The 20,774-nt window shown below is 39.3% G+C and overlaps 1 long non-coding RNA gene across 1 annotated transcript; it reads left to right on the plus strand.

Annotated features, from left to right (window-relative positions):
• Positions 1 to 565: 565 nt before the first annotated feature.
• Positions 566 to 20,515, plus strand: LOC150056492 (uncharacterized). The gene is made up of 4 exons (XR_016537227.1): positions 566 to 641; positions 7,094 to 7,143; positions 18,584 to 18,723; positions 20,396 to 20,515. It is a non-coding gene; the product is annotated as an uncharacterized LOC150056492 (long non-coding RNA).
• Positions 20,516 to 20,774: the final 259 nt, after the last annotated feature.

The raw sequence follows: 20,774 nt of genomic DNA on the forward strand, positions 1-20,774 counted from the left end.
TTCTCTTTAGTTCACTCCTCCTTCATAAATGGGAGATATAATAGTAGCTTCTCTATATGGTTGAGAATAGTAGTTGTTAGAACTAATCCCCTTTAATTGCTTAAAATGGTGTTTAGTATGTGTAAGTGTATAATAAATGTTATCTCTAGGGCTTCATTTGGTCTTCCCACACCCAAACCTTTCCATTATTCTCTCACTACATTTTCTAGTGTTGGAATTGAGAACATTTTACTCAACAATGATGAGAACTTTGTCTCCAGGAAGTCTGCATTAAACTATCAGATACAGAAGTATTTTGATTATTCAATACTTCCCATGGCTGTGAGAGTGGAGGGTAGAGAGGAGAGAGAGAGAGAGAGAGAGAGAGAGAGAGAGAGAGAGAGAGAGAGAGAGAGAGAGAGAGAGAGAGACAGACAGACAGACAGACAGACAGACAGACAGACAGACAGACAGACAGAGACAGACAGACAGAGACAGGGACAGAGACAGAGACAGACACAGAGACAGAGTTGGGGGGAGCAAGACATGTGGGCATTTCAGTTGTCATCCTTTCCCTTAGGCTTGTGGGAAGAAAGGAGTTCCAACAGCATGGGTGCAAGAGGGACAATGCTGAGGTGGCCACAGAAGAGGGAAGCCCGGAGGTAAGGTTTGTGTTATAACAAACATTAAGGAGGAGTGGATAAGATAGGGTTGTGAGATTGGGCAGGAAGGGATGTAAGGGATGGTGCTCTGATAAGTCAACCCCACCAATTTAGAATTCACAAGTACAGATTCTAACACTAAGGAGGAGCTTTCTAATCATTCCTCCAGGGTGACAGTGGGGAACACAGTGGGCCTCTCATCAAACTGAGGGTATTGGAGGAAGTAGTATCACATTACAAACAAATAAGCACTTAACATATTAAATATTATAAGTACCCAGAAAAAAATGAGGCAGAAAGAGGAGAGTGCAGTGAAACAGTGGAAGAGAACTATGGGAAGCTGACCTGTGAATGTGGCTTTTGATCAAAGTCTGGTTAAAGCGGGAGTGAGGCATGTTGATAGTGGAAGAGGGGGTCATTGTAAGGGTAGTTATGATCATCATTCTCCAACATCGACCCCAAAGTATCAATACCTCAATGTTATTTTCTTTCACATTGACTAGAGCTGAGCTGATGATCAACAGAACTTGGAAATAATAATGTGAACTCCAGGGTACAGGTCATGAAATGCACCAGGGCTTGCTTTCTCCTCTGTCTTTGATAATTCACTTGAGGGCAACAAGATGCCTTGCTATAACAATACTCTATGCAGGGAGGCACTGGGCTTTCTGCCAATGGCCAGAATTGACTTGCCAGTCACTCACATGCACCATCTTGGAATGAGATTGCTCAGCTGCAGTCAAGCCTTCATATGACCACAGACACATGACACATTTCCAAGAAAGAACCTCCCTGCGAAGCTACTCCTCAATCATGACTCACCAAAATTCTAAGTGCTGATAGCATTTTTTTATTTTGCTAAGTCACTGTAATTGGTTCCATAAATAAGTCCTGGTGGAGTGTTACAATCTTTACTTGAAATTGTTTGGTTCCTAATAGAAATAGTCCTTGTGGAGAAGTCTAAAAGTGAGGCAACCAGTTCATTTCCCTCTCTCTGGAATGGTAAAGCTAGTTCCGTGTCCTCATCTGACAACCACAGTCTATTGGATTTGGCATCTAGAGAACAATGGCATAAGGGATCTAGAGCCACATAAAAGAGGCCAAGAATGCAACAGTTGATTAGCAATGTCTGCTACGGATCTTGGCACGAGAAATAGCACCACATGTACCATAGTTTTGCCAGCCTAGCCCTAACTGCTCTAAAGTCCACCCTTGGATTAAGCCAGATCATCTTTGTACCGAGATGTTTTGACTCCTTAAAATTAGTTTTTTTTTAATGTTCTTTGATATTAAGTTTCATCAAAGGCTCTTGGAACTCTTCTCTTTAAAATTTGTCTTTATGGACTCAGATGTTTGGGGAAATTGTTATATGATGTTTTCTTTCAGAAGACTCAGGAAATACATCTAGGATTTAGTAATTTGAGTGTTCATGGTTCTGCTATGCCAGCTATATATTCATTCATTACACAGATATTTATTATGTCTGCTTCAAGAAACATATTTCTTATACATTTTTGAAAGATTAAATGGACTTTTTACTTTAAAAAAAAGTCCTGGTGGAGTAGCACACATGAAACAAAATCACAGGCCCAAGGTTGTTTGTCCTACATAGTGTATTTCCATGCCTTTACTTAAGTTCACACTTCTGCCTTCTCATCTGGTTTGGTTTCAGGCCAAACCTATCTGGCCATGGTATTGATCCATTCCACGTCCTCTCCTGTTAGTGAGCTCAGTACATTTATCAAATTATTGTAAACACACAACACTATGTATGCATAACCTATTATAACTACCTTATACCCCTATCAGGGAAGAACTATCTACTTTCATTCTGATGGAAGATAAATATGAGGCTCTAAGTGAATAGGTTTATCTTGACAATAGCTGGTACAGATTGCATTCACATTTGAATCTACACCTAGTGGCTTCTAAGCTACAGGTGTTTCATTTTCTTTTCTTTCTTTCTTTCTTTTTTTTTTGTCAGTCATGGGACTTGAACTCTAGGCCTGGGTGCTCACCCTGAGCTCTTCAGCTCAAGGTTACTGCCCTGCCCATGAGCCATAGCCCCACTTTTTGTTTTCTAATGATTAACTGGAGATAAGAGTCTCAAAGACTTTAGTGCCCGGGCTGGCTTTGAACCATGACCCTCAGATCTCAGCTTCTGAGGAGCTAGGATTACAGGTGTAAGCCTGGCTAGGTGTAACAAAAAGTTTAGAAAGATCAGAATGAACAGAATGTTTAATAATTGATAAGGGCCAGGAGTTTGGCCTAGTGGTAGAGTGCTTGCCTAGCATGCACAAAGACCTGGGTTTGATTCCTCGGTACCACATACATAGAAAAAAGTCAGAAGTGAGTGCTGAGGCTCAAGTGGTAGAGCTCTAGCCTTGAGAAAAGTCCAAGGACAGTGCTCAGGCCCTGAGCTCAAGCCCAGGACTGGCAAAAAAAAAATAAAAAATAATAAAAGTAAAAAATAAATGACAGATGGCAGATAACCACTGCTAACATTTTAGATTACATTAGATACATTGGTTCCTCTTAAAACATTCTTTTAAACTGCAGTTTGACTATAAAAATGTTTTGGAACTGGTTTCCATCTGTGTGTGTGTGAGTGTGTGTGTGTGTGTGTGTGTGTGTGTGTGTGTGTGTATGTGTATGTGTGTGTATTCTAATAATTAGGATGTATTGTTACATACTTGTCTACAAGGTAATGTTTAGTAGATTATATCATAATGCATTTAATGAGACCTTATTATACAACATTGGATTGTATAATAATTCAGGTTGCTTCCAAATTTTGCTTATATTATAAAAGGATTATGCAACAAAATACCTGGAGATAATTCTTTACATACATCAATGATTATGAGGGTGAAATTTTACAAGGAGATTCACAAGGATGATTTTAAAGCAAAGACATAATAAGGGTTTCAGAGATGAATTGCATTGCCAAGTTGCTGTACAAAGAAGTTACATCAAACCTTCTTCCTTCAGAAGTCCATGGAGATAGTCATTTCTAGACTCAATCACAAGCTATGGGTATTAGAATTTTAAAAACTGTCATGAGGTCTTTTGAGTTAAACATGGGACATTTGATGATGCACTTAAAATTGCCCAAGGAAAGCTTGGTGGAAAAATGCACATATGCTCATTAGAAGCTTTCAGGAGGTTTTGGGATACTCAAACTTATACATTCCATGTGAAGATCTGCCTAGTCACTGCATTGGTAAAGTCCAGAGAAGATGGTCTTCTTCAAATATGAGATTTTGGCAATGGATGGAGACATGGCTTAGAAGCAGTATCACTACTACTAATGCTTAGTATTCCATGGCAAAGAGCTGGAGATGAATCTAGTAGTATCTAATCCAGTGCAATGTAGGGGTACTTGTCCACAAGGTTTATGAAATGACTGGAGCAAGCCCGTGCAAGCTTCTGTGAACTCCATAGCCACATGACTTCCAAATATCAAAGCATTCAGGGTGTGTCCTTTGGGTGTCCCTATAGATGGTATCTGGATATTGCTAATGCATGAAACATTATATTAGGCCCCTTGCAACACTAGGAGGATATAAACACTACACTAAAGCTACTGTGGAGGCCATTAAGGTCCAGCATCACATAGTAAATTACTGTAAGTAGATTTGAGATATAACTGTAGTCAGACCCTGGCTTTATGCACTGACATCATAACATTGTTGAAGACTCTGGCTGGCCTGGCTGGTTCAATGCTGTTTTTTTGTTGTTGCTGGTTTGTTTTGTTTTTTAAAATTGTTTCATTGTAATGTATAGAGGGTTTACAGTTACATTCGACAGACAGTAGGTGCATCACTTCTCATACACTGTACCCCACCTCTTCTCATGTTTTTGTCCCATTTCCCTCCCAATCACCTTGTTTTCCCCCTTCCCTTTCCTACTTCAAATAATCAAATAAACGTATATACAATATACCAGATAACAAAGTCAGATACAGAAACAATATGAGATTAACCAAAGGGCAACAAAAGAGAAGAGAAATAACATAGTACATTAAGAACAACAATCACACAAGATAAGTTTCTTGTTAAGTGTTACCAACAAAAAGGCCAAAGGGAAGTTGGAAATGAATAACGAAATGGTGGGCTTGAATCTGACCCAATAGCTTATTCCAGGGACCTGGAAATCACTAAGACCTGATACATAACTTGTTCCTATAAGAAATGAGAGAAGTGATGCCTGGAGCTGCAGTCTGAATTACTAGAAGTTACAGATTTCAATGGACAGAGACTTCAGAAGGGATTCCAACTTTTTGATAGATGAAAACCCTTGCAAAGTCTTGAACTTTGCAATAGGTTTTCAGGGGCTAAGGGCCCTGGGCTTTCTGGATGATGGAGAAGCTTTCTAAGACGGTATGGTTCCCTCCAAGTTCCTCATTCCTTTATCTCTAGGATGTCTTTAACCCTTCATTTCCCACTGGAATTGCCCCTGGAGTCAAGGCCAAGCTTGCTGCTATTCTCCTGAGGAAAAGTTAGATTGGAAAGGGCATCACTACATAAACAAATCCTTCCTTCCTTCCTTCCTTCCTTCCTTCTTTTTTTTTTAATAAAGCCATGTATTGATTTTTTCTTCTTTTTCAAAGTACATATTTTATTATCTTTAAGTAGTTGTATAAAGGAGTTTCTATTCAACAAAGCAGTTTATGAAGAACATGCATCTTGATAAATGTCAACCCATTCAGCATTTTCTTCCATTCTTTCCAAACTCCACCCCTTTCCTCAAGTTTCTTAAATTTGTAGGATATGTATTGAGTTTTATGACTGTATTCTCCCCTCTTCCTCTCTTCATCTACTCACCTCCCCTTAACCTCATTATTCTCCTCTCTTTTTTTGACAGTCCTAAGACTTGAATTCAGGGCTGCGTACTAACTATCCTTGGGCTTTCTTGAGGTTAGAGCTCTACCACTTGAACCACAGCACTGCTTCTGGCTTTTTCTATGTATGTGGTACTGAGGAATCGAACTCGGGTCTTCGTGCAAGCTAGGCAAGCACTCTACCACTAAGCCAAACTCCCAGCCCTGTTTCCCACCTGCTTTGAGTATTTGTTTCCTGGTGTTTATATTGTTGGACTGTGAGTTATTCTAAGGAATTACACTGTTTGAGTCTCCCTTAGTTGGTTAATGCATTAATATACTTGCTTACCACCCTGAAGCATTTGTTTAAATATTTATAAATTAATTCTAGCTTACATGTGTGAAAGAATAACATGCATCCTTTGTCTCTCTGAGTACCACTTATTTCACTTAAACACAATTTTTCCACAGCCTTCCATTTCTTTGCAAACCATGCAATACCAACCTTTCCAATGGACTAGTAAAATTATATTGTGTACATATACCACATTTTCTTGACCCATTTATCCACTGAAGGGCTTCTGAGCTGATTCCGTTCTTTGGCTATGGTGAATAGTGTTGCAATGAACATGATTTTAAAGATGGCTTAACTATACTCTGTAATCTTTTAAATAAATTCCCAAGAGTAAAACTGCTGTATCGCTGGATAATTCTATATTTAGTTTTTTGAGAGACCTTAAGATTCCTTGATAAAGACAGGAACATTCTGAGTAAAGATTCAGAAGCACAATGAATCAAATAAGGAATTAACAAGTGGATTACATCAAACTCAAATGTTTAATCATGGCAAATGATAGACTAAAAGCTAAAAAAAAGCAGCCTGTAGAATGGGAGAAGATTTTTGCCAGCTATGCATTGGACAATGTCCTAATGTTCAGAATACACAGAAAGTTTAAAGAGCCTCAAACCCAGCTGATAAGTGGGTTGAAAAAGCTCAAAGAACCAACAAGCCCAAATGATGGGCAAACAAGCTTAACAGAGACTTCTCAGAAGTAGTAAAACTGGCTAACAGGCCCAGGAAGAAATCCTCAACATCTGTGGCCATGAAGGAAATGTAAATCAAAACACTGAGATTCCATCTCATCCTAGTTAGACTGGTCATGATCAAGAAGAAAAACAGATGCTGGCACAGGTGTGGGTGAAAAGGAACCTACTACACTGTTAGTAGGAATGTACTCACATTTAGCCACTCTAGAAAGCAGTATGGAGGTTCCCCAAATCCTGAGAAGAAGCATACCTTAACCTTGTCTTCAAATTTCATTCATTCAGACTTTATTTTTTTAACTTTTATTTTTTGGGCAGTCATGGGACTTGAATTCAGGGCCTAGGTGCTATTTCTGGCCTTTTTTTTTTTTCTCAAGGCTAGTGCTCTACTTTAAACCACAGTGCCACTTCCAATTTTCTGCTTGTTAATTGAAGAGAAGAATCTCATGGACTTTTCTGCCTGGGCTAGCTTTGAACCAGGATCCTCAGCTTTCAGCCTCCTGCGTACCTAGGATTACAGGCGTGAGCCATTGGTGCCTGGTTATTTTGCAAAATAAATTTATTTATTTATATTTTTTGGTTGTAGGACTTGAACTCAGAACCTGGGTGCTGTTCCTGTGCCACTTTGTGCTCAAGGTTAGTGATCTACCATTTGAGTAGCAGTGCCACTTCAGGTTGTTTTTTGTTTTTTTTTTCCATTGGTCATGGGGCTTAAACTCTGGGCCTGGGGGCTGTCCCTGAGCTCTTCAGCTGAAGGCTAGCACTCTACCACTAGAGCTACAACACCACTTCCTATTTTCTGTTGGTTAATTGGAGATAAGGGTCTCACAGACTTTAAGGATTGGGCTAACATTGTACCATGATCCTCACATCTTAGACTCCAGAATGGCTAGGATTACAGGCATGAGCTACTGGCACCTAAATTGTAAATTAAAAAAAATGCACAAAGACATGCTAGAATTAAATCTTAGTTAATTTTCCTTTCCTCTTTTCTTTCTTTTCTCCTTTTCTTTCCTTATTTTTCTTTTCCTTTCCTTATTTTCTTTTATTTCTATTTTCTCTCATTCTTTCCTTTTCTCTTCCATTTTTTTCTTCCATTTTTATCTCTCTCTCTTCCTCTCTTATTCTCCTCCCCGCCCTGCCTCTCTATTCTTATACAACAGGTAGAAGAAACCAGTGGGAGAACATTCTCTTCTCTGGTGTGGCTTAGTAATTTTACTAATCACAGCAGTAGTGGACCACATTCACCTGGAGTTATAAAAATTTAAGTAATAGTCATCATAACAGTCTATAAAGGTGTGCTAATTTTGCAATCCGAGATCATATCCACAAACATGATCTCATTAGATTGCCACACAGGTTGAGTGAGAGGGGAAGTGTTGGAGCAAGCAGTCCCATTTTCAAGTAAGAGGGGAGGAGGTCAAGTTCCTTGTTAAGATAACATGCCTAAACCAGGGCTGATAGAGAGCAAGGTCTAGGTCCCAGACTTACTTGGCCTGTGTCTTCTTAAGAACAGGTAAGGAACCATGACATAACATCTCATATGCTCAGCTGGGAAATTTCCAGGTTGATTCTCTGAACCATTTTTTTTTCAATTCTTGCTGTCTCCACCATGGCAAGGGCAGGATTTAGTTAAGATTTAGCCACTTTACTACTGAGGCATTGGAGATCACAGGCCAGTGGATATAGAGCAAATTCTAGTTACTTAATGATGCAGTTACAGGTTTAGACTCAGGAACAAACAAACCCGACTTTAAATCCATGCTCAGATTCTTACTAGTATGTAAACTTGGGCAATGAACCTCTCTCAGTATGTTTTTCTCCAAGTAAAATGTGGTTGGTAACAGAACCCATCTCATAGATGATTTTGATCATTAAGTGAGTAAGAAAGTGCTCAACATATAGCAGATAATGTATTTTAACTGCCTTACTGTTGTGGTTATTTATTAATATGATTAAAATCAGGCACGGTGGAAATTCACTTAGAGGTTGTAGTGTTAGGCTCTTGGAACTTAATGAAGAAACATTAATAATGCCACAGAGCCATCTTTCCTCCTAAGAATATATGACAACTAGATTTCTGTGACTGTGAAAAATTCAAATTGACTTAAATAAAGATTATTTTTAGCACATGCAAACCAGCACACTGCCAAATCCATAGCTTTGTGGCCTGCAGTGAGACAGTAGATGATGGTAGGATGTACATGGCAGAGGAGGCTGCTCGTGTCTTGGCATCTGGGAAGCAAAAGGATAGGGCACTGGCCCTCAGTACCCCTACATTAAAAACTTTCTTCTATCAGGCTCCACTTCTTAAAGGTTACACTAGATTCCAATAATTTCATCACCTGGGGAACAACTCTTACTACTTCAGCCTTTGTGGAATCATGTAATAATGGTGGATTATTGATCAAGCCTTCCAGAACTCTTGCATTCTCACCTTCGATGTTCTATTGTTTTCCCATTACTTCTGTAACAGCCTGTCATAGTAGCTTAAGGTAATATGCACGTAGCCAGGGACTTGTTGCTCATATCTATAATCATAGCTATTCAGAAGACTGAGATCTGAGGACTGAGGTTCAAAGCCAGTCCAGATAAGAAAGTCTGTAAGACTCATATTTCCAATTAAGCACTACTAACTGCCAGAAATGCAGCATGGCTAAGGGGTAGAGCTCCACCGTTGAATGGAAAAAGCTAAGGAACATTACCTAAGCCTTGAGTTCAAGCCCCAGTATTGGCACATACACACAGAAATATAAGGCACACTAACTCCCATTTCTTTTTTTTTGTGTGTGTGTGTGACACATTATGATATTTTATTAAAGATTATAAAATGAACTAAACACTTTAAAGAATTACAATGCAGTTTTAAAAATACTAAATACTGTAATGTTCTAAAATAATTTACACTGGAAAAGTTTACTTTTCCTTGGTTTTCATGATAAAGGGAAGGGCGTCCTTCAACTGCAGACTTGCTGATCTGTTACTAAACAATATACAAGTGGGAAATTATCCCAAAACAATGACAAAGGGAATATTTTGCAGTTGTGGAAGACCCATGTATGGTGATCAACAAACACTGAAACACTGGCGGTAGTAGGAGTGATGAATTCAAAGAATATCAGACTTTTCTTCTTTGGCAACCCAGTCATGCAACATGGCAGGTGTTGTGTGTGTTGAAATATGATGGAGCTATTTTACACTAGAGTATTTTGCTCCATTCTTAGGTTTCCCCTATAGAAATCTCTCATCACAAACCCAAAGGTGATTATCTTCTTAGGATAGAGTGCCATTTCTTATTTTATTTCAACTATGGCTACTGAAAAATAAAACACATTATGAAACAATTTCATATAACTCTGTCAGTAAAAATGGAAAAAAGGAATGATTGATAGAATTTCTAGCCTCAATATCTCTATTGTTTATTCCCTTAATTAAAGGTGGGCAGGAAAAAGAATGTATGGAATCAGATTCTCTCTTAGTCTCTGAGCTTGGATCCAAATAATTACAAGTTGCCAACATTTGTATTTTATTTTATTTTTTTATTGTAATTAGTAAAAGGGTTACATGATATTTGCCAGATACAAGGTGCATTAATTCACATACATTGATACCCTTTCACATGTCTTGGTACCCGTTTCCCTCCCCCCCCACACCCCCCACCTGTCTTGGTTTTCCCCCCTTCCCTATCAAATTTAAAATATCCAAATACAAATAATTTCAATATATCAGATAACTAAGTGAGATACTATAACAATATGAGATAACCAAGGGACAGCAAAGGAGATGAGAGACAACATAGTACATTAAGGACGACAATCATTCATTATATGGCTTTTGTTTCAATATCCTGGAGGTCCTTTCAATTAGCTTCACATTATATGGCCTTATGTATCAAGATTTTGCTCTATTGCAAATCTCTGCTAGTAGAGCCCAAGGTTTCTACTGATTATGACGAATGAGGGAAACCATTGAGCCTAAGTTCCTTTGAGTCTGGCTTACTTCACTTAATATGATTTTTTCTAAGTCTTTCCATTTCCTAACAAATGGGGCGATGTCATTCTTTCTGACAGCAACATAGAATTCCATTGTGTACAAATACCACAACTTGTTGATCCACTCATCAACTGAGGGACATCTAGGTTGGTTCCATATCTTTGCTATGGTGAATAGTGCTGCAATGAACATTGTTGTGCTAGTGTGTTTAGTATGTCCTTGTTTCTGGGTGGTTGGGTAAATGCCAAGTAGTGGAATTGCTGGGTCATAGGGGAGTTCTATGTTTAGCCTTTTGAGGCACTGCCACACTGCTTTCCATAGTGGTTGAATGAGTTTGCACTCCCACCAACAGTGTAGTAACTAACTCCCATTTCTGTAAGTCACATTCAGGCTTGGGTCTTTATGGTTTAAAGTTGGTACGGTGGTATTCTTTTCTGGATCCTCAAGGGACATTTAGTTTCCCACTGCTAATCTCAGCACTAAGAGGTTGCCCACACTCATTAGCTTGTGGCCTCCTTCCTCTATCTTCCTCGCTAGCATCAGTGGTAGCATTCCAACATGGAACCACAGTTGATCTCTTTTGTCCCCTCTTCTACTTTCAAGGACCTCTGTGATTAAATTGTGCTGACTGTGAAAATCCAGAGTGATTTCCCTATTTAAGGTTGATTTACTCTTCCACACTTATTCCTCTCAGCACTGAACACCAGGATGTGGACACTTTGGAGTGGTTTACCCATCACAAATACACAAGCTCTGCACACTGAGTAAAAGTCTAAATGAAGATCCGGAGTAGCAGTAAAGGAATGGCAATGTACACTGGTCTATCACCTAGGGATGTTTTTCCTATTGTTTATTGAGGATATCAAATACTTTTATGCACTTACTCTCCTTAATCAGTATCATCATATAAATTATTATTACCTCATTTTACACAGTACACCAGGAGTTTACTTCCTTACTTCAATTTTTGTAGTTTCAGGTAGCCACCATGGTCAATTGCAGTCCAATAAGCAATATGCTTTACATAGTTTACTACAATATGTCATTATAAATGTTTTATTGTCACTGCTAAACTCTTACTCTGCTTAATTTACAAACTAAAGTCTATCATAGGTATGGCTATATAAAAAAGATAGAATTTTATTCAAGGTTTCAGGTATCTTCAGAGCATCACAGAACAAATCTTTCTTGGGTTAGGGAGACAACTCTCCTTCATTCCAGGGCACCAGGCAGATTTGTTGTTTGAACTCTGCTTGATTCCCAAAGCCAATACAGGTCTTTCTCAAAGAATGTTCTGTGCATTAACTAGTAAAGGAGCTGGGTACTGGATATTTGCTATGTTGCAGATTCCTGGATGCCTCATAACCTGGCATCTTGGTTTCATAAGTCTAAACTAGGGGTACAGACAGCATTTTAGCTTTCTGAGTATGCAGATCATCCTTACATTTCTAAACTATGTGTACCACTTTTAAATCTTCCATCCAGTTACTAGTGTGTCTGTCACAGATAAACACACCCGGTAAGAGGGTCAAACCACCCAGAGGATGTCTCTTTAATGGCCTGAGCTAGAACAGAAACAAGCAAGGAGCTAAAAACCTAGGCTAGCAGCTCTGATTCTGCCATCAAGGAAGTAGAAACTTGGCTTGGAGTTGACACAACATATTTCATTCCAGCCTGCTCAGAGTGAGGAAGGTGCCCATTAAATACTAATGTAAAACAGAGACTTACTGAGTATGTGAGACCTGCAACATTTCTTGCTGTAGAACGTCATGGGAAGAGGCAAGTACAGAGCTTTGTTTACTGCTGAGCAATGTGCAGGACCCCTGGCCAATGGGCCCCACAACACTGGCATGCTCAGGTCTGCTGACCCAGTACTGGCGTTTTGCAGGTCAAGAGGTGGTTGTGAGGGAGGAATAAAGATCAAGCTGAATCATTCCTTTCTGGGAGGAGAGTTGTGTTGATTTCATGTGGGTTTAGTGCTTCCCTCCCAGACTTGTTCTCACCTGGGCAAATAGCTCCTTCACCTCTTGCAGTTTTCCAGGTTGGGAAAACTGATTTTCAGAGTGTTTGGAGCTTCAGAATGGTGAATAAGGGATGGTGTATCTGATGCAGATGTTGACAGAGACCTGACAGTAGCTCCACTTCACATCACCTGAGCCCAGATCTAGTTCTGCCTTGTCTTACTGTCCAGTAGTTCCAGCTTCCTCCTCTGACCTTCAAAAGATTGCATCTATTCACTGGCTCCGACACCAGAATCAGATGTAGCTAGGAAAGGGGTGCAGTAATGCAGATGCTGGGCTGCCCCAGAATGGACTGTGGCCCTACAGACCTTCTTTTGACATTCATAACACCCCAGACTTCTGACAGGCCTGACTTCACTATGTTAACCCCCAAGAGGATAGATACAGGTGCAGGCATTATCTCCAGATGGTCTTACATAAAATCCATAAGATAATCTGCTTATAACTCATCACCAGCTTTTCTTATTTCCACACCTTTCTCTTGGCTGATGATTTCCACAAATCTTTAATTCTCGGGATCAAGGCTGCATGAAAGGAAGTGGAATTTTCACCAGACAACTTTGGGAGCAAACTCCAGCAGAACTGTCAGTTTGTTGTAATCCTGACTAAGCACCTTGTTGGGACACATTTCATTTGTTTAAATCACTGTAAGGATTAAATTACCTAATGTATGGAAATGCAGATTATACAGAATAGCATATTGTTCATGCTTGTTAAAATTTATTGAGTCCATTTATGGAGCGTTTCTTCTATGCAAGGCCCTGAAGTAGACACTGAGGTCATAAGTACTCATGAAATCACCCACACTAAATATTCTCAGGGTACAACTTGCATCATCATGATTAATGATAAATTGACATTTGAAGGCAAGCAAGGTCAGGAGGGATACTTGACCATGACTCTAGCCACAGTAGACACTTAGAAGCCAGGATATGAGGGCTATCATTTTGTGCTAGCTACCTGGGAAAGTCTCCACATGTCCCTATGACCCCTCTGGTGGGACTTGACTCATATGGGGTGCATATTCTTGTTTAAAGACTTCTCAATCCTGATTTTTCCCACTTGAGATGATCTTGGATTTTTAGTATACTTTTCTTGTAATCTTAATCGAATCTTCTTGAGCTTTGGACAAGCACTGGACTTGGATAACTTGGGTCTGGTCATAGGACATACTCACAATCTCTTGTGTGAATACTTTGTGGCTTAGTGGGTTTCCCAAATCATCTTTGGAGTTTAGAAAAGTAATGGAGTCAATATATTTCATATTAATAATACCCTCTGCAGGGACTGGCAGCTGCCCTTTTGGACATGGAAACATTCTTTTGCAGCAAAACAGAAGATAATTTTTCTCTCTAAGTGACATCATTGAAGACTATATTCCTGTCATCAAGCAAGTTATGGGAAAACTGATTTTCAGAGTGCTTGGAGTTTCCGAATAAGGGATGGTGTATCTGGGTAATCGCTCAGGACTTGGACTTCAGAGGTCTACTTGTGTTTACTTAATATACACAAAAATCTTGGAACTTCTGATTTCATAAAGGACATAGTCATCTGGAGCCATATGGTTGACCTGCAGTTATAGTAAGAACCTGTGTGTTTCCTGCACTGTTGACATTCCAGCCAGGAAAAGACCACCACATGAATGGTGGTCTCTAAAATAAAAAGATAAGGCTCATGCCTGTAATCCTAGAGACTCAGGAGATTAAAATCTGAGGATTATAGTTCAAAGCCATCAAGAGTAAAAAATGTACAAGACTCTTATTTCCAATTATCGCCAAGAAGGCAAAAGTGGAGCTGTGGCTTAAGTGGTAGAGCACTAGCCTTGCACAGAAAAGCTCAGGGACAATGCCTAGATCCTGACTTCATGTCCCAGGACCATCACAAAATAAATGAATATAATAAAATAAATAGATACACAAACAAAAAATGAGTAATTTGCAAGAGAGGAAGGAAGGGGAAATTGAGAATGGGACTACCTGTGCTTAAATCTTTCCATACCACCACAAATGGTGCAGTTCTCTTGTAAGAGCTCCTCTTGGCTTCAAAAGACATTAGCTCACTCCTCATTCATTCTTTCAATTGCACCTTCACTCATACAATTACTCATCTATTTTTGTTTCTCCCTTTGTTGACTAATAGAAGCATGCATTCAATGAAATGCTTTTCTACTAATCACTCTGTAATAAAACCAGGGCCAGATTCTAGACAGGAAAGACAATTGAGTTCAATTCTTGCTCTATAGGATCTTCATCAACATGGAGTTTATCTGTTTCAGCACCGGACTAAATTATGGAAGACTCTTACCTCACCTCAAGGATGACTGAAGATAAACAGGTAGAGGAAGGAAAATGGATGATGGAGGTGATATTCCACATAGGGAAGAGTATACAGGTGTGGAGGTTGTATAGTACCATAAGAGAAAAGAGGAGGAAGGAGATTTGGACTCTCTCCTCTTACAGAAAACCCAGCTTCCCTCAATTAGAAGTAGGATTTTCTTTGAAGACTCCTTGTAAAACCCATATTCTAAGGCTACCTCTCTTCTTCTACAAGAGCTACCTGATCTCTGCCCATAGCCTTAGCTCTATTGTAGGCCCTAGAAAAATTTGCTCATTGTCAAATGGAGATTTGAGAAACAGGCGCATGCACCATGGGTTTGGCCTTATGAGGAAGAGCTCCTTTGAACAGTTAGTTACATGTGTCCCATCAGGTCAAGCCTTGGTTTGTTAAACAATGACCTTGAATACTGAACACTTCTCCATAAATGATTGTTGACTAGCCACTATTGTGCCACTTGTTATTCTAGGTCCTGAGGGCTGAATGTGGGACATTATATGCCTTGCACAGAGAAGCACCCTTGAAGAGGTGGGGAGTTTCGTATGACTATGTATTCCTAGCTGTGATATGCACAGTAAAGCTGAAACATAGCAAGGAACGGGTGAAGAACAGGATGTCAAGCAGAACTTGTACCAAATTGGTGCTTCCTTCTGAATCTCAATGACCAATAATGGGGTGGAGGTAGGAGAGAAAGGAGGAATGGAAGGGAAAAATTGCATGTGTACAAGGGTACACAGAAAGCTGTGAAATATACACATAAGACCGAGCCCTATGAATCTTCCTTCATATAGGCCTCCCAGGCCCACAGGGTTGTGTACCAAAAACATGAACCCCATGTTTGTAACAGTAATATCTTCAAAGGAGAAGCTACCCAGAATAATGGTCATGTATGAAGAAAGAATGAATGGGTTATGGTAATTCACACTGGAGAACAATTCAGACAGGAGATGAATGAAACACAACTAACTAGTGTCTGGAGGCTCTTGTGTACCCAGAATGCATAACAAAACTCAGATGTGAGTGACTGTGTTCAGAGAAGGGAAGAAAGCAGGGCCATGCCTCCCTGTTGAAGAGCTAATGACTAGAAAGCTGTAGTGAGAGGGATGATCTAGGGTGATGGTATTTTCCTGTTTGAGGATTTGGGGTACTTTTAACATGGATGTGTTCAGTTTAGAGTAATTTCACCAAGGTGCAGGCTTAGGACTTTTGCCCTTAAACTATGTAGGTTCTACTTTAATAAAAAGTTTTAAAAAAAACAGCCTAGACAGACAATCAGGCACCTTATAGGTCTGGTGATTTCATCCAGGAATCAGGGGGCTGGCGGTCTGAGTTATACTACCATCTTTGATAACTTGCTGGCATGGTTCAAGTCCCACATGGCAAGCTGTTTGCATCCTCACAGCCCTGCTCCACATCCTATCCCACCCAATCACAGCTATGGAAACCACATGCTCTGACTACAGCCAGAATTTCCTCTATAGACCTCCCATCTACTTCCTGTGGGTACCAGGTATTACTTGTTCCCTAAGTACACTGCCATCATAGCACAAGAGCGACCTGCTTCTACCTCATGTGAATTAACCCCAAGATGCTACAGAGGCTCTCTCACATAAGGAAAATTTTAAAGTTTATTATCTCATTTGCACTGCAATCCTGTTTATGACTCTTTTCTAGATGACCAATTAAACTCATTTTGTTTGGTTTTGGTGACACTAGGGTTTGAACTCAGTGCTCTATGTTTGCTAGTCAATCATTCTACTATCTAAGTCATACCCTATGCTATTTTGCTTTAGCTTTTTTTTTTTTTGCCAGTCCTGGGCCTTGAACTAAGAGCCTGAGCACTGTCCTTGGGCCTTTTTCTCAAGGCTAGCACTCTGCCACTTGAGCCACGGCACCATTTCTGGCTTTTTCTATGTATGTGGTACCAAGGAATTGAACCCGGGTCTTCGTCTATGCTAGGCAAGCACTCTACCACTAGGCCAAACTCCGGACCCTGGCCCTTACTATTTTTTAGTATAAACTTACATTTATGAGCTGGATAGTCTGGACCCTGATCTTACTATTTATACTTCCTAAATATCTGGGATAAAAGGGGCATATCATCATGCCTGTTATACCTACTCCCAAAGCAACTCATCCCCATCCTGAAGACCACAAAGCACAGAGTTCCTTGCAGTAGTGAGGTAGCTTCCTGAAGCCTCATCCTGCTCCCAAATCAAAACCAGACCCTCCAGGTCTCTGTATTTTTCATTTGTCCGGATGTTGGGATCTTTTCAGGGTACTGTTCCCAATTGCATGGAAGTGACTTGCGAATGATGAATACCATAGATCACATTGTTTGTGAATGGCACCTTAATATGCTGAAAGTAATATGAAGCCATATATCTTTCCAGGTGAACAGAGCCAGATCTTGAAACAGCTTAATAGACCACTCCTCCCCCATCAGTGTTTGTTGAGGTTCATCAAATAGCGATCACCAAAAGACATTATGGCTTTTGACCCAAACTAAAATTTCCTGTCTCTGATTTCCTGTCATTTCAGAGTTATTTCCCTTTTGTCCCATAACTTGCATACCCAAATCCCCAAGGTGAAAAAGGCCCTATATTTTGGTTTCTTCCATAACCCTGTAATAAATAATTAATATCTTACTGTTTTATGGGACTTCTTTGCCCTCAGCAAAGATTGCAAGACATAGCACATTCCACAGACTTCTGTGGACTTTGCTTTGGCTCTCCAGGAAGCCATTGTCAGTCATTTTAACTTTTAATTAAGATGTTCAGAAAGAATGAAAAGCCTATAAAAGATTCTATGTAGTTTATGACTAGTATTTCTTGAAGTAAGGGCCTATTTTGCCTCCATATTAACTCTGGGACATCTATATGCATGCTTGTCTAACTCATCATTACAGTCTTGTCCACAGAGTCTCCTGGGTGCCTTCCGGTCACTTCAGTCATGTTTGAAAACCAAGTCTGCTTTATTCTTGCTTTTGTTCTCCTCTAGGTTCTAGAAAAAGAAAATAATATTCTTCCTTATTGTTTTTTCCTTCATCTCAGTCATTGTCTAAAGTTGGTGTTTCAAGACATCTTATGGAGAAATCATTTCTAATATTATTGCAATGTGAAAATACTTGAGAACATGATGCCTAAACTATCTCTTTTTCCAAGATTTTGCTTTATTATTCAACCCTATTAAAGCAACACATTTCACAGATATAATAAAGCATATTGAAATGTATATTGGCCTTTCAAAATATATGAATATTCTGTAGATGGATTATGGTAAGAAATGGTTTGACAGTGTACAAGCTCATGTTGCTACATTCATGGAGGAGTGTTTGGCATAGACATTTAATGACTTTTCTAAACCTAAATTTATACACAAGTTTTGGATCAAAGAGGAGTGTAAAAGCTTAAATCAAATCTGACAAAATGCCTTGACATTTGTCCTTTTAAGAGTTGGGGAGGATCTATGTTCAATCTTCTAGAATCTGTATGTATTATGACTGCTTTACCTAACAGAGGACAGCATGGTATAGGCACAGAAGGACTTGCTTATGTAGATTTTATTATGTTAAAGGTTTTTAAGTATTTTAAGCTACCAGGGAGATGTTTAACTATCTTGGGAATACCAAAAGACAAGGCTACATGAAAATATATTCTGAGCAGCTCAGCACAGTCATCAGCTCTGAGATGACAGCATGTGATCAAAATTATTTTTTTAATCTCAAGGCACAGTGTTTGTGACAACTGAATAGCACCAACATACCTGCATGTCGTGTGAAGGATGTCCATCTGAGCCCTACAAAGATGCAAGAAGTAACATTATTGTCCAAAGCTTAAGGAATAAGAAATGAACTGGCAGAATGAGAGTAAGTATGGATAATATGGGAGTTACATATGCTCAAAGTACTTTATACATGTGCATAAAAATGTCATAACAGAACACATTGTTTTGTGTTAGGGTTACTCTGTTCTATGGCAATACATACCTGTAACAATGATGATTAAACTGTTAAATGTAGAAGGAAATCTTAGCATCTTCTCTGATATACCATACAGCTAAAAGAGCCAGAACTCTACAAGGGAAATTTAGTATCAAGGTAGATACCCAAAGACCAGGAGATCAATGAGGTTTGGTAGATGAGGACACAGTTTAATGAAAGTATAGGAAGAAAAAGAACAAGATGGAAACAGGACTATCTTTGGGGTGTCATGTCTTACTCACCTTTCTTGTCTGGTGTATGAATGTGGTAAGGTGAGATATAACAGAAGAGACCTGAGAGACCTGAGTCTTCTGTTTTTTTTTTTTTTTTTTTTTTTTTTTTTTGCCAGTCCTGGGCTTGGGCTCAGGGCCTGAGCACTGTCCCTGGATTTTATCAAGGCTAGGGTTCTACCACTTGAGCAACAGCACCACTTCTGGCTTTTTGCTACGCATGTGGTACCGAGGAATCGAACCCGGGTCTTCGTGTATGCTAGGCAAGCACTCTACCACTAGGCCAAACTCCCGGCCAAAGTTTGTTTTTTTTTTTGTTTTTTTTTTTTTTGCCAGTCCGGGCTTGAGCTCAGAGCCTGAGCACTGTCCTTGGTCTTTCTCAAGGCTAGAGCTCTACCACTTGAGCCTCAGCACCACTTCTGGCTATTTTCTATGTACATGGTACCAAGGAATCGAACCCAGGTCTTTGTGGATGCTAGGCAAGCACTCTACCATTAGGCCAAACTACTGGCCTGAGTCTTCTTAAAGACATATCAAGGAGTTCATTCTGGTTTCGACTCTTATCAAAGACCAAGTCATAGATTGGTTCTTTTCCTGAGGAAAAAACATGGAACTTCATCTCTGGAATGTAGCTGTGGCTAATAACTGGTGACCAGAAAGCCTAAATTGCTTGTGTCATTTCCTTCAATATTCTGGTTCCGCCTTTTCAAGACCACCCAATGGTATTTTGATGAGCCACTGCTTTTCTCATTTTCACCTCTGGTCTGTCACCCTGGTGTATCTATTTAGATTATCCTTCCATCATGTTTCATTCAATAATGCATTTAAAGAGGTTATATTCCTCTAAGACTCTTCAAAAATAAATATACCCATTACTTTATTTATATAACTGTAATCCCTCTGTACATCACCTGTAAAATAAAATTTAAATTAGAAAAGAGGTTTAGTCCTTCTTCAGCAGGCTCTGCAACTTCTAATTTATCATGCTCTCAGCCTTCTCACCAAGTGAACCCTGACACACCTATTATATCATACTGGTTCATGAAGTTTATCGGAAGATGGTAGATGAGGAGGAAAAGGGGTCATTCTCATATTAAACCATTCCCATGACCCTCCATACTAAAACGGCTGGTACGCACATCATACCCTGTTGGTAGGAATGCAAATTAGCATGGCTACTATGGAAACCAATATGGAGGTTCTTAAAATTAAACAACTAAAAATAGACTTACTGCATAATCTGCTATATCTCTCCTGTAGATACAAATAAAGGAATCAAATGACAGCATGTAATAGAGATGCTTACACAACCATGTTTTTTTTTGCAGCACTGTCCACCAATAGATAAACTAAATGGATCAAAAAATGTGGCCTACATTTCATATACAATGAAATATTATTCAGGTATGAAGAACAGAATTATGTTACTTGTGGGGATACAGGCATAACAGGTGATCGTCATGTCAAAGAAAAGCAAAAACAAGTACACACATTTTCTCCCATAAATGGAATGTTAAAAGAAAAGCACATGGCCATAGAAGGAAAGCTGAGGGAATTGACATTGAAATAACAGAAAGGAAAGAGAAGGTTAAACCCAGCTAAACTAACTTATATTCATCTAGATATAGGAAATGTATTGTGTAAAAACACAATGAAATGCACCACTTTGTTCAATTAAATTATGTTAATATCTTTAAAGTTTTGTAG

The sequence above is a fragment of the Megascapheus bottae genome, chromosome 12 (genome assembly GCF_031878675.1).
Source record: "Megascapheus bottae isolate mThoBot1 chromosome 12, mThoBot2.hap1, whole genome shotgun sequence".
In the NCBI taxonomy this organism is placed as follows: Eukaryota; Metazoa; Chordata; class Mammalia; order Rodentia; family Geomyidae; genus Megascapheus; species Megascapheus bottae.